Here is a 15,518-nt window from a genome sequence, read left to right on the forward strand (position 1 = left end):
CGGGCACCCCATGCCCATAGCGGACTTTAACGGACAGCCCGAAAAAGGGTTACATTTACGGGCTGTCCGTAAATATACGTACGGTTGGCAACACAGTTTTGGGGTTCTAAGTGATTTTATAGCAGGAAATATAGGATTTTTACTTGTAAGCAATAAGTGTCAGAAAAGATTTAGGCCCAGATTCACAGACACTGGCGCACATTTATGCCGCCGTAGCGTATCTCCTTTACGCTACGCCGACGCAGCGCAGAGAGGCAAGCATGGAATTCACAAAGCACTTCCTCCCAAAACTGCGCTGGGTTTCCAAGGCGTAAGTCGGCGTAAGTGGAAGTCGGCGTGAGCCATGCTAATTATGCGTGACCCCGTGCAAATGATGGGCCGAGCGCCAGACAGATACGAATCGCCAACTGCGCATGCGCCGTCCCGTGGGCGCATCTCAGTGCGCATACTCACAATCACGTCAGAACAACTGCCCAATATACGTTGGATCACTGCCTATGGCGTGAACTTAACCTACGCCTAATCATATTCACATCCTATGTAAACTATGTAAAATACGTCGGCTTGTGTTCCCTGGTGCAGCCCTTTGCTGAGTTACACCTCCTTTATGGGGCATAACTTTACGCCGGACGTATGACTTTACGCGCACTGCGTCGGACGGACGTACGTCCGTGAATCGGCGTATCTCCCTCATTTGCATATGTGAATAGAAAATCAATGGGAGCGCCAAATACGTCCAGCGTAAATATGCGCCCACTCTACGCCGGCGTAGGCAAGTTACGGTCGGATAAAGCCTATTTTCAGGCGTATCTTAGTTTCTGAGTCCGGCGCATAGATACGACGGCGCATATTTGCACTTACGCGGCGTATCTCGAGATACGTCGGCGCAAGTGCTTTGTGAATCCGGGCCTTAGTCTTTAAATGTTCATACTGATGCCGCATACCCGATAATTTTTCGGGTTGTAAAAAACAAAGTTTTTTAAAAATGTCATTTAAAATGATCTTGTGTGAGCTTCAGAGCATTTTTCGGGTTCTGAAAAAACGACCCAAATTGTTTTTGGACATGCTCTATTTTTTCACAACGTTTTAAACTATGTCATTTTTCGGTTTGCAAAAAATGGTCGTGTGTGGGCTTTAACGACCTGAAAAACCAACGCATGCTCAGAAGCAAGTTATGAGACGGGAACGCTCGTTCTGGTAAAACTAGCGTTTGTAATGGAGCACATTCATTACTCTGTAACAGACAGAAAAGCACAAATCGTCTTTTACTAACACTAAATCAGCTAAAGCAGCCCAAAGGGTGGCGTCAACCGCATGGAACTTCCCCTTTATAGTGCTGTCGTACATGTTGTACGTCACCGCGCTTTGCTAGAGCATTTTTTTCACGATCGTGTGTTGACAACGTCGTTTTAATGATGAAGTTGAAAAAAACCTTTTTCTAGAGCCTGAAAAATTTCGTTTTTTACAACCCGAAAAATGATCGTGTGTACGCGGCATGAGAACTCCTACACACAGGGCCAGATTCATGAAGCACTTACACCATTTTTTTGGTAGATGCGCGGCGTAAGTGCAGATTTGCGCCGGCGGATCGCTGCGCTGTACCCAGAGAACCAGATTACGCCTCCAAATAGACTTCATCGCCTCGGTGTAACCTTTCCACGCCGGCGCGGCGTTGGCGCAGATTTACGCTGGTCGGATCTGGCGCGGCCAAGGTTTTTGTGTTTTAAATATGCAAATGAGGTTTTTGGGCCGATTCATCAACTTAAGCTTGACCGGCGCAGGCTACTCCCGGTGCGCGGACCAGAAAATTCCGGCGCCAAGTTACACCTCATAAAAGCAGGGGTAACTTTGCACCAAACTTGCAGAGGTCAGCTGGAGAGCAGCTAAAGCAGCAGCGTTACAAATGAACTGAGCAACAACACTTGCTGGACAACACATCTGTGTGCCAACATGCCAGGGGCAGCCACTCTGTGGCCCATAGAGGCGGTCCCCATGTTGGGAGAGGCCCTCAATAATTACAGCCCTCTCCACGTGGGTACCTACCGGAGCATGATGGGACGGTGATGCCTATATAAATGGGATGCAAGGCGCGCTTCCATCATTGCAGTGACAAGAGGCGACGTGTCAACATCGGAAGAAGGGAGAAGAAGAACATGACGTCACAGAAGACCGCGCTGGCTGCCTGCTAGTAATTGAGCTAACACACGAAGATGGCAGGCAGCCAGCGCTGAAGAAGAAGAAGGCACCGGACAGCTGCAGAAGAACCGGGGTGCGCCGAGTCAACAGCGGAGAGCGGCGGAGATAGAAGAAGACCCCCGGAGAGCGGAGAAGACCCCCCCGGAGAGCGGAAGAAGAAGCCCCCCCCGGAGAGCGGAGAAGACCCCCGGAGAGCGGAAGAAGAAGCCCCCCCTGGTATTAGAGCTAATAAAGAAGACAGGGGGGGCCTCCAGAGCAGACTAATAAATTATTTTAAAAACCCTTGTGTTGTGTGTTTAATAACTTTAACTTTTTGCCTCCAGGTGAATGGGTAGGGGTACGATGTACCCCATATCCATTCACTTAGGGTGGGGGGCCGGTATCTGGGGGCCCCCTTATTTGAGGGGACTCCCAGATTCCGATAAGCACCCCGCCCGCAGACCCCGACAACCAACGGCAAGGGTTGTCGGGAAGAGGTCCTGTCCTCATCAACATGGGGACAGGGTGCTCTGGGGTGGGGGGGCCCGCAGTGCGCCCCCCTGCCCCAGAGCACCCAACCCCCCATGTTGAGGGCATGCGGCCTGGTTCGGCTCAGGAGGGGGGGGGGGCGCTCGCTCGTCCCCACTCCCTTTCCTGACCGGCCGGGTAGCGTGCTTTGGATACGGGTCTGGTATGGATTGTAGGGGGACCCCCTACGTCGATTTTTTGGCGTAGGGGGGTCTCCTTACAACCCATACCAGACCTAAGGGCCTGGTATGCTCCTGGGGGGGGAACCCATGCCGGTTTTTTCTTTGAAAATTGGCATGGAGTTCTCCCTCAGGAATGCATGCCGAGCGACGCTGTCAATTTTTTTTTTTTTCTCCCGACGCAACTTTTTTAAGCCGGCGCGATCCACAAAACTCGGCGTAGCGTAACTTCGCGCATGCGCAGTACAGCCGGCGCGGGAGCGCGCCTCATTTAAATGGGACTCGCCCCATTTGAATAGGAACGCCTTGCGCCGGCCGGATTTAAGTTACACAGCCTGAAATTTCTAGGTAAGTGCTTTGTGAATCGGGCACTTAGGTAGAAATTTTAAGGCAGTGTAACTTAAATGGGATTTTTTAAGTTGCGCCAGGTTTTTGTGGATCTGGCCCTGAGTTCTTTTGAGTCCCTCTCTTGACCAGTCTGTTATGTGGGCCACTTAGATACAGGGCCGGCGCAACCACCAGGCGGACCAAGCGGCCGCTTGGGGCGGGCAGGTCCGCAGCCTGGGATGGGGCGGAAAGATTACTTTTTTTTTTTTTTTTATTGTCCGGAGCAGAGGTGTATGTTGTGTGGGACTCGCAAGCGGCGGGCGCGCTGCACACAGCCGCACAGTCCGGTCCGCGGCGGCGGACGAGGGACAAGACTTTACCATTCATAGTGGTGGTGGGCACGGCTCAGGCTGCCTGCATCCAATAGCAGGCTCCACCGCTGCGGCGCCGTCCTCCTAGCCTTTCCCCTAAAGAAGGCGACGGCAGCCCCAGAGCATGGCGGGAGTTGTAGTTCTCCAACAGAGCACAGGCACACAGACTTCACTTGGCCCTCTGGTGCCTGTGCTCTGCAGTGACTACAACTCCCAGATTGCACTGCAGGGCACTCAGAGAGAGGGAGAACGTCACATGTTGCTTCTTCTGCTGCAAGTAGGGAACCAAGTCACCGAGGCGAGGAGCAGGTAAGTACATTTACTACACACACGCTGTGGGGGGACAGTGCTGTGTGTGTGGGGCAGTGCTGTGTGTGTGTGTGTGGGGGGCAGTGCTGTGTGTGGGGGGGGGGGGATTAGCGCTGTGGGGGGACAGTGCTGTGTGTGGGGGGCAGTGCTGTGTGTGTGTGGGGGGGGGGATGTGTGATGGGGAAATACTGTGTGGGGGGTATGTGATGGGGGGATATGTGAAAGGGGGGCAATACTGTGTGGGGGGATATGTGAAGGGGGGGCAATACTGTGGGGGGATATGTGAAGGGGGGCAATACTGTGTGGGGGGATATGTGAAGGGGGGCATTACTGTGTGGGGGGATATGTGAAGGGGGGGCAATACTGTGTGGGGGGATATGTGAAAGGGGGGCAATACTGTGTGGGGGGATATGTGAAAGGGGGCAATACTGTGTGGGGGGATATGTGAAGGGGGGGGCAATACTGTGTGGGGGGATATGTGAAGGGGGGCATTACTGTGTGGGGGGATATGTGAAGGGGGGCATTACTGTGTGGGGGGATATGTGAAGGGGGGCATTACTGTGTGGGGGGATATGTGAAGGGGGGGCAATACTGTGTGGGGGGATATGTGAAAGGGGGCAATACTGTGTGGGGGGATATGTGAAGGGGGGGCAATACTGTGTGGGGGGATATGTGAAGGGGGGTAATTATTGAAAGAAACATTTTTGCAAGGGAGGTGGGTGGCCGTTGGGGGGGGGGGGGTGCCAAAATGGAGCTTCGCTTGTGTAGGCAGAAATCCTTGCACCGGCCCTGCTTAGATACCTGAAGGTAGCTGCGTAACCTATGGCCTAAGACAGTGGTTCTCAACCTCAGTCCTCAAGTACCCCCAACGGGCCATGTTTTCAGGTTTTCCTTTACTTTGCACAGCTGCTTTAAATCAATATCAATGATTGGTAATGCTAAGAGCTATTTTATCTAAGGGAAGTTCCCAAAACCTGGCCTGTTGGGGGTACTTGAGGACTGAGGTTGAGAACTACTGGTTTAAGACACTGATCCTGTGCCATGTATTGTATTTCAAGAAAAGGATTTTACATTAACTCAAAAATCTTACTTTTTTGCTTGCACAAGAATAAATTTAATTCAGATTCACGTCAATCACTAAGCCAAGTGAACATTTTCTTTGTGAAAAAAATCACATTTTTGTCTGAAGTACCAACTTCTTCTCTCTGTTGCTGCAGTAAATATTTTCAGTTTTTGGGCTGAATAGTGCATCATGAACCTGCATCACTACTGCACCCCGCACGTACAGTGTAGTGATGGAGAAAGTCAGAAAGTCAGAAAGTCAGTGCGACTCTCTGCATCAAGGACACACCAGCAAAAGAGGAACTGAAGAGGTAAAGTATCACTTGTGTGTGTGTGTATATATCTCATAAGAAAACATCCACAAGGCCTCAAGGCCTCAAGAGGATGGGGAACTCAGGTATATTGTAAACATTACAATAATAACTTAGTCTGAAAAATACACTTATAATATGTACAACATTTTTTGTGACAAAACACATGCTGATGTTTTGTTACTTTGCTTTATATACCAAATCAGCATTTGTAATTACTTAGGCTAAATGTGTGAATAATCTTATACCTGAGAAGAAAAGATATAAAATTGTATTTATTTAATTTTTATTATTGGTATTTATATAGCTCTGACAGTTTATGCAGCTCTTTACATATACAGTATATTGTACATTCACATAACATTATTATGTTTTGTCAGCATGCGTTCCAGGCTCATGCTCACTACCCCAAGTTTTATGTCAACCTGGTTTTCGGCCAGAAGTAACCATGGAAGGCTGCTGTCCCAAAACAACTTGTGGTAAGTTTTAAAATAGTATACCTTTTAGAGAAATGGACTCAGATCCTGCGCTCCGCTGTGGGCTGACAACTTAAAGCATTTTTGTGGACAGAGTGGTGTCAGATTTGCCCACAGTGTTTTGCCACATTACTCAACCACTCCCATTTCCGATCACTACAATGCAATGTCTAATCCTTTTCTAACACTGGAAGTCTTCATTATATTTACAAATAATAAAAAAACATTTGGGCTGGAGTCTGGCTTAAAGGAGCAGTGTGGCTCCACACTCCAGCTCTGTTACTTAGTATGGAGGATCCAGCAAAGGAATGGGCACAGCATAGAAAAACCACAAAGGATTTTTAAAGATCTCTGCTAAGAATGTTTGATGCACCCATCTTTGTTTGTCCAATTAATGTGTGATATAAAACATATAATAAAGTAATTGCATTGTTAACCTCAATATTACTGCAATTTTAACGAAAACCTATCATGAGAGAAATATGGAGTTTTCCACTGCAAAACGACAATTTATATGTGAGATAAGTTGTGGCAGGATATCAGAGGGGTCTTTAAAGCACCTGTTAGCGTTGTCTAGATTTTTTTTATTTTTAGAGTTGTCTGCTTCTGTGCAAAGCTATAAATTAGTCTTCCTAATTTATTGAAAGAAGAAATGGCAACAAATATTAGGCATTCTTCTGCAGAACGATCTAACTGTTTCTATAGTAATTTTTGTTTTTAAAAATTGTTTTATTTTCCCACAGTACCAAAAAGAGTTTGTGTTAAGGATGGCATTGAATACCAGGTATGTTTTTCACCAGTAATTGATTTGCAATATTTTTACTTATCCCTCTACTTATGGCATTCTCTAATTAGACATTCCTAAACGTGCCAATAGACATGCAAAGGTGTTCATCTGATCAAGCCTGTCCAGGTCACTACTGTTGTGTTTTTTATATATTTTTTTATAAATCATTTTTTGGGGCTTTTATATACTGTAGATAAAGAGTTTAAAACTCCAGAGCACCAACCCATGCAGGGGAGGTCACTGGTAGGTTCACATACACAATACAACTAACAGTCAACATAATCTAATGTGATAGCTCATGCACCAGTTCACAATGCCAGTATCCACAAGGCAGAGTATCCCCTCGTATTAGAGACCTTGGGTAGCTATGCCAGATGAAATGGGGCATTAATTAGCCTCCGAGTGAAGCAGCGAAACATATTCAGGGGCCTGTGGTGGATGGTTCTTCCAACAATTTTGCCCATACATTAAACGTTTTCTTACTGCCCCTGTTTTCATATGTATCCAGTGTGACAGGAAGTCAGGTAAATCTGTGGGTGTTGTCACAGACGGGACATACATTTCTGCCTTGTTTAGACAATACACCAATTGTTATTAGGCATCGGCTGCAAACGTAGCCAGAGAAAGGCTAAAGGCAGTTGAAAAACTTCAGCTGTTCAGAATGAGGCAATTAATGCCTCTATAAGTAGTCCAGAGGATTACCACTGAATTGCTGCATCATCCTGAGTCTTTGTGAGTAAGGAAAGCAGTGCCAGAAAGTCTTCTGAGGAGGTGAGGAGAGGATTGATTTTTCTGTGTGATAAAAATCAAAAGACTATTGTTTTTCTGCTGTATGACCAGCACTGTCTGCCCAGCACTAGGCTGAGCCAGACTCCATAGATAGGTTCATGTGTGGTGAAGGTAGACGCCCAAAGCGGCTAGGGTTTATTTTATGTTTGATTTTGTTTATGCTGTTTGGATGCTTGCACTTGTTTCCAGCAAGATGAAAGAATAAACCAAAACCTTTGTTTTCAACCGTCTTCGACTGCCTGTCTGTATAAATTCAGTGTGTGGTGAACCCACCCAAGGGGTCACACACCCCGCTACTGAGCTAACCCCCTACACCAGGTACAGAGGGAGATTTGAATTAATCAGACATTTTCAAAAGACTAGAGAAGGAAGAGTTGCTTTTTTTCAATGCATAGTAATCAATTTCCTTGTGTAAAAGAGAAACAAACCCAAGAGCATTCAGCTAACGTGGTAGCCCTGTCCTCTATTAGGCCCAGAGTTTAAGGCAGGTCTCAGCAACTGCATTAATTACATCCACCACCTCTGTCTAGAACTGAGAAATAAGGGAGCAGTTCCAAAAAATTTGAAAAAAGTCTCTGTCCAAGTGGCCACATCTGGTGGGGGACAGAACAGGATTTAACCTATGTAGCCTATATATTTAGCCCAACAATGGGGGCCGAGGATTATGTGGAGAGAAGGCAGGGTGAGGTTGTTCCACAATGGTGTGTAAGGAGAAAGAACAGCAGAGTCCTGTACTTCCTATTTAAACCCCAACAACCAGGCTTTAAGAGTAATCTCCATGAGGCAAGTGAGCGAATATGAAGCTCTAACACCACAGAAGGAGATGTTGAAGGGCTTCCAAAGAGCATAGAACAGTCACCTCTAAAGGGGTAGAGGGGTTGCTCAAATGTGGCACCAGCCATCAGTAGGTGGTGAGCAATGAAGTAGCTATAAAATACTTGTAGAAATCTAGCATGGCCAGTCGATTCTGCAAGGTCGGTGTTGCGTTTTTAACACAGGGCTTGGGATCCTCATAAAAAGGAGATTAATAGTTGGTTAAGCAGTTTAAAAAAGTATTTGGGTCTGCAGGAGGGTGGATTTCGAAAGAGGTTGATAAGCTTTGTTAGACCTTTCATTTCAAACTGATGTATGCGCCCAATGAAAGATAAAAGCAAATTTGTCCACACCTTCAGCCTATTTTTAACTTCTGGCAATACAGGAATTAAGTGCAATTCATCATATAATTTGACATTACAGGATAACATCACCCCAAGTAAGTAAACAATTGTATTCACTGCAGCTGTAGGCCCGGGTGGCCAGAAAATAGCCCCAGAGCCAATAGGAAATTAGAGTGACTTATGCCAGTTAACTTTCAGGCCAGAGACCTGTGAGAAGTACTGTAAGGCCGCGTACACATGGTCGATCCATCCGATGAGAATGGTCCGACGGACCGTTTTCAACGGTTCACCGCTGAAGCAGACTGATGGTTTGATGTGCGTACACACCATCAGTTCAAAAACCAATCGGGTCAGAACGCGGTGACGTAAAACACATGACATGCTGATAAAAAATAAGTTCAATGCTTCCAAGCATGCGTCGACTTGATTCTGAGCATGCGTGGGTTTTGAACCGATGCTTTTGTGTACTAACCATCGGTTTTGACCGACGGTCAGGCATCCATCAGTCCGATTTTAAAGCAAGTTCTAAAACTTTGCTCTGAAGGACAAAAGTCTGATGGGCCGTACACACGGTCGGTTTGGACCGATGAAACTGAACATCAGTCCGTTTTCATCGGTTTGGACCGAACGTGTGTATGCGGCCTTAGACATAAAGAGCTTCCTGCAAGGCCTAGTCTCAGACCAAGTGTATAACATCAGGCATTTCGGGTGAGAGATTCACTGAGGACTCTGTCTCCAAATCAGTCTATTGCAGATCTGGGAGGTGCGCAAGGTCAGAGACAGAGGACAATGGTCTTAGATGCCCCCCTGGGAGGTATGTGGCATCTTGGACATCAGCAAGTAATGGAGGATTGGAAAATGTCAGATCTATAGGAGAAGAGGTGTTATATGAGGCAAAAAAAGCAGGAATAAGCTTGACTACCAGGGTGACACCAGCTCCAGTTTTCAGTCATATAAGTATTAGCAATCAGTGCCCAACTGGAAAGATCCGGTGTGTGAACTGGACAGGACAGATCAGTCAAGGTGTGGGGGTAGAATAGCATTAAAATCTCCGATAATGAGTACCTTAGCAGGACGGTATGGTCTAATTTTGTCCAAAAGAACATATAAGAGATCTGAGCCAAACAAGGGTGGAATATGGATATTAACTGGAACCTATATCTGCTTCCATGCAGTGAGTGCCAGTATAACATTTAAGAAGGAAGGAGCACATGGTAGGACTTTAAATGAAACACACGGCAGCAAAGGAGACGTCAAGTGACCAAGATATAGTATTTATTCATATAAAAAATATTTATGGGCATATAACCTCCAAAATATTGCGGGCACACGGCCTCTAAAAGAGCTTTGAACATTTTCAACAACAGTTACAAAATAATTAACAGTTGAATGAATATATACAATACATAGAACAAATCAATAAAACAGTCATATTATAACCAAGGGGAAATTGGCCAGGAGGGCCTGGGTAATCTAGCTAAATTAATCTCAAGATGCCAGAGAGGGAAAAGAGGGAGAACAATACAGAGGATATTGAAAATTAAATAAGGACATAATATTAGACCATATAAAGGTTGGTATGGTTGAGCCATGGTGAATTAAAGTTGACAACTTGAAAAATTACAGTAGACAGCTTGACACGTTTCACAGTTTCATGACCGCTCATCAGGAGCAATAAACCATGGAAATTATCTGCGAACAAAAATATAAGTTCCAGATAGTCTCAGAGGTAAGGTTGAAAAAGTTCAAAACAGAAATTGCAAAACTGGACAAAAAATGAAAAAATTAAAAAATATATTCAAATTAAAAATAAATAAAATAGGAATAAGATAAAGTACTGTATAGAATAATTAAAGAAAAATATATATAGTTGTATAAGGATAACTTAGGCAGCATGTTGTGTTCAGATTACCTCTGCACCAGCGCAGCGTCAGCACAGCAGTGGAAGTCACCAGTAAACCACAAAACATCATTGTCAAAAGCCATGGTGACATGCAGGGGCAATGAAGGCAGATATAGGCAAATCCCGGATCGTAGGTGTAAGATAATGACCCTAATGGTAAGTGAGGATGATGACCCCCGAAAAGCGGGGTACCTGGGTGAGAAAAAAGATGATGTATTAAAGGGGTGATTATGAGCAGTGGCGGCTGGTGAAGTTTTAGGATGGGGGGGCGCAAGACCCCGCCCCTCCACATGTGGTCCCTCCCACTTCTCATAAGCCACACCTCTTATCGAATCCACCCACTCCGTCCCCTGTATTCCACTTGCTTCCACCCATAGTGTCAGGAGTATACAGCTCAGCATCACAGGACAGAGTATATAGCCCCAGCATCACAGGACAGAGTATATAGCCCCAGCATCACAAATCATGGTATATAGCGCAGCCTTACAGATCGGCGCAAACAAACTAAAAAATGACACTGTTAGTAATGAAGGACTCTAAATGGGCATGAGATTACCAGAGACTGCGGACATACTGCACAAGATTACCAGAGACTGCGGACATACTGCACGAGATTACCAGAGACTGTGGACATACTGCACGAGATTACCAGAGACTGTGGACATACTACACAAGATTACCAGAGACTGCGGACATACTGCACGAGATTACCAGAGACTGCGGACATACTGCATGAGATTACCAGAGACTGCGGACATACTGCACAAGATTACCAGAGACTGCGAACATACTGCACGAAATTACCAGAGACTGCGGACATACTGCATTGGGGGGAGGGATATCTCACATATGGATGTAATACACTGCAATGTCCCTGTACTGACATAATACACTGCATGTCCCTGTACTGACATTTCTCATACTAATACACTGCAATTCATGTCCCTTAGTGACATCTCTCATTATACTGATAAAATACACTAAATTCATGTTCCTGTACTGACATCTCTCATCAGGCATGGACTGGGACAAATAATAGGCCCAGGCATTTTAGATTGAGCAGCCCAAACCAGGCACGGACTGACAACTCACGGGGCCCCGGGGCAATAAGATCATAGGACCCCTGTGTCCCCACCCACACTCAACGCTGTACTCAAATAAAATCTATGTCCGTTATTTCCCACAAATAGAGCTTTCTTTTGGAGGTATTTGATCACCTCTGCGTCACTTTTATTTTTGGGCTATAAACAAAGACAGACAATTTTGAAAATAAAAAAATATATATTTATTTTTACTAGTAATGACAGCGATCAGCGACTGTGATATTGTGGCAGACATTTGGACACTAGCTGACACTTTGTGGGAACCAGTGACACTAATACAGTGATAAGTGCTAAAAATATGCACTGTAACTGTACTAATGACACTGGCTGGGAAGATGTTAAACATCTAGGGGCGATCAAAGGGTTAAATGTGTGCCTAGCCTGTGTGTGTGTACTGTGATTGGTGCTTTTACTAAGGGAAGTCCTGAATTTTATTCCCCGCTGACAGAACAGAGCTCTACCTTGTTTACACAGGCAGGGCTCTATCCTGTGTAAATTCAAGATGATCGGCGGGTGCACCCAGTGATCGACATCTCCTGTGTTTAGTCACAGTACAGCCGGATCACCAGCAGTGTGTATTCCCTACCTGATCTGGAGCAGCAAAGCCACCTTGCCGCCGTATGTCTATGTCTAGGAGGGAAAGAGAGATGGGAAAGTAGGAGAGAGATGGAGGAAGGGGAGAGAGGGAGGGGAAAGAGGGGGGTAAACGAGAGAGGGGGATGGAGAAGGAGAGGGTGGGTGAGAGGAGGGGATTTAGGTAGGGGGAGGGAGAGGAGGGAGAGAGAAGGGGAAGAGAGGTGTAGGAAGAGGGGGGTAGTGAGAGAGGGGGTGTAGGCAGTGGGGGGGGGGGGTAGTGACAGAGGGAGAGAGGGGGTGTAGAAATAGGGGGGTAGGGGGAGAGGTGGTTCGGGGGTGTAGGAAGAGGGGGGAGAGGGGTGTAAGAAGAGGGGGTAGTGAGAGAGGGGGTGTAGGCATTGGGGGGTAGTGACAGAGGGAGTGTAGGCATTGGGGGTAGTGAGAGAGGGGGTGTAGAAATAGGGGGGTAGTGAGAGAGGGGGAGAGGTGGTTGGGGGGTGTAGGAAGAGGGGGTAGTGAGAGAGAGAAGGAGAGGGGTGTAAGAAGAGGGGGTAGTGACAGAGGGAGAGAGGGGGTGTAGGCATTGGGGGTAGTGAGAGAGGGGGTGTAGAAATAGGGGGGTAGTGAGAGAGGGGGAGAGGTGATTGGGGGGTGTAGGAAGAGGGGGTAGTGAGAGAGGGGGAAGAGGGAGAGAGAGAAGGAGAGGGGTGTAAGAAGAGGGGGGTAGTGAGAGAGGGGTGTAGGCATTGGGGGTAGATAGAGATGGAGAGAGAAGGAGAGGGGAAGAGGGGGGAAGTGAGAGAGGGGGTGTAGGCATTGGGGGGTAGTGAGAGAGGGGGGTGTAGGAAGTGGGGGGTAGATAGAGAGGGGGGAGTGGGAGAGAGAAGGAGAGGGGTGTAAGAAGAGGGGGTAGTGACAGAGGGAGAGAGGGGGTGTAGGCATTGGGGGTAGTGAGAGAGGGGGTGTAGAAATAGGGGGGTAGTGAGAGAGGGGGAGAGGTGGTTGGGGGGTGTAGGAAGAGGGGGTAGTTAGAGAGGGGGAAGAGGGAGAGAGAAGGAGAGGGGTGTAAGAAGAGGGGGTAGTGAGAGAGGGGTGTAGGCATTGGGGGTAGATAGAGATGGAGAGAGAAGGAGAGGGGAAGAGGGGGTAGTGAGAGAGGGGGTGTAGGCATTGGGGGGTAGTGAGAGAGGGGGTGTAGGCATTGGGGGGGTAGTGAGAGGGGGGTGTGGAAAGTGGGGGGGTAGTGAGAGAGGGGGTGTAGAAAGTGGGGGGGTAGTGAGAGAGGGGGTGGAGGATGTAGGAAGATGGGGTAGTGAGAGAGTGGGGAGAGGTGGTGGGGGTGTAGAAAGAGGGGGGAGGGAGGTGTAGGAAGTGAGAGAGGGGGGAGGGAGATGGAGAGGGTGGGTTGATCAGTATATCTGCTATGTCCCACACCATTATACTGTACAGTACATCTCCAACCCACGTGTCTCCTGTCAGAGTGATCTCTCCCCTGTCTGTGTAGAAGACAGGCTGTTACACTCCGGTTCTCAGCTGCTCGTCTGTCCCTCTCCTTCACCTCCTCGCACCATCACATTCAGTGATACTTACCCTGCCAGTGTCCAGGAAGTGTCCTCCTCTTCCCCGGGCTCTCTCGGTCCCTCTCCTCTCAGGACCAGGAGCCGACCGCTATTTTCGTCCAAAATAGAATTAGGATTAAGAAGTTTAATAAGGGGGGGGCAGGCCGCTAGCTTCACTGAACATTAGGCAGCTAGCTTTGCTGTGAAAACTGCTCTGCTGCTGAGGGGAATGTATAATGCTGCAGACTTACCTTTCCTTCATGCCCGGCTCACGGAGGTGCGTCCCTCTGGTCTGCAGAGTGCCGACGTCACTTCCTGACGTTGGCACAGGCACAGAAATATACTGGGTGCCGTGCACGCGCCTGGCCCCAAGTCCAAGTCAATCGCGCCGGAAGCTGTGGCGCGATGCGCTCCGCCACAAAGGCATTTTTTTTCTGCCAATGTAGCGCCACATCTGCAATCTCGTGATTGCACAGACGTGGCGCTACTCAATCTGCACTTGCCCGGCGCCCGGCGCTCGGACACAGTGCACATAAGGAAGTTTTTTCGATTTTTTTTTTTTTTTTAAAGGGACATGTTTAACCACTTGCCGCCCACCAATGACAGATTGACGTCGGCAAAGTGGTTGTAGAATCCTGACTGGACGTCATATGACGTCCTCAGGATTCTTAGCCGCTGCGCGCCCTCGGGGGCGCGCATCGCGGCGATCGCTGTTGCGGGGGTGTCAGTCTGACACCCCGCAACACCGATCTCGGTAAAGAGTCTCTCACGGAGACTCTTTACCACGTGATCAGCCGTGTCCAACCACGGCTGATCACGATGTAAACAGGAAGAGCCGTCGATGGCTCTTCCTCACTCGCGTCTGACAGACGCGAGTAGAGGAGAGCCGATCGGCGGCTCTCCTGACAGGGGGGGTTCACGCTGATTGTTTATCAGCGCAGCCCCCCCTCGGATCGCCACATGGACCACCAGGGATGCCCACCAGGGAAGGGCAAAACAAAAAAAAATAAGAAAAAAAAAGTCCAAAAAAAAAAAAAAAAGTCTGAAAAAAAAAAAGTCTGGGAAAAAAAAAAGGATGCAAAAAAAAAAAGATGCCAATCAGTGCCCACAAATGGGCACTGACTGGCAACAAGTAAATCAGTCCCGCCCCACAGTGTCCATCAGTGCCGCCCCACAGTGTCCATCAGTGCCACCCCACAGTGTCCATCAGTACCACCCCACAGTGTCCATCAGTGCCACCCCACAGTGCCCATCAGTGCCACCCCACAGTGCCCATCTGTGCCACCCCACAGTGCCCATCTGTGCCGCCCATGAGTGCCCATCTGTGCCGCCTATGAGTGCCCAGTGCCGCCCATGAGTGCCCATCAGTGCCGCCTATGTGTGCCCATGAGTGCCGCCTATGTGTGCCCATCAGTGCCGCATACCAGCGCCGCCAATCAGTGCCACCTCATCTGTGCCCGTCAGTACTACCTCGTCGATGTCCATCAGTGCCATCTCATCTGTGCCCATCAGTGCCACCATATCAGTGCCCGTAATTGAAAGAGAAAACTTACTTATTTACAAAAAAATTACAGAAAAAAATAAAAACTTAATTTTTTTCAAAATTTTTGGTCTTTTTTTAGTTGTTGCGCAAAAAAAAAATTGCAGAGGTGATCAAATACCACCAAAAGAAAGCTCTATTTGTGGGTAAAAAAGGACGCCAATTTTGTTTGGGTACAATGTAGCATGACCGCGCAATTGCCATTCAAAGTGCGACAGTGCTGAAAGCTGAAAATTGGCTTGGGCGGGAAGGTACGTAAGTGCCCTGTATGGAAGTGGTTAAATAATTTTTTTTTTTTTTTTTTATTATTTTTTTTTTTACTGACTTGGGGAGGGGGGCGGCGCCCAGGCGCCCCCTATGGACGGG

At 47.7% G+C, this 15,518-nt stretch overlaps 1 long non-coding RNA gene across 1 annotated transcript in view; it reads left to right on the top strand.

Moving 5' to 3' along the window:
- Positions 1-5,653: 5,653 nt before the first annotated feature.
- The window catches only part of LOC120917306, a 29,770-nt gene continuing 19,905 nt past the window's right edge, over positions 5,654-15,518 (top strand). Inside the window, exons 1-2 of the long non-coding RNA XR_005744184.1 lie at positions 5,654-5,741; positions 6,482-6,522. This is a non-coding gene — a long non-coding RNA (uncharacterized LOC120917306). The remainder of the gene's footprint in view (positions 5,742-6,481; positions 6,523-15,518) is intronic.

Source organism: Rana temporaria, chromosome 11 (assembly GCF_905171775.1).
Source record: "Rana temporaria chromosome 11, aRanTem1.1, whole genome shotgun sequence".
Taxonomy (NCBI): Eukaryota; Metazoa; Chordata; class Amphibia; order Anura; family Ranidae; genus Rana; species Rana temporaria.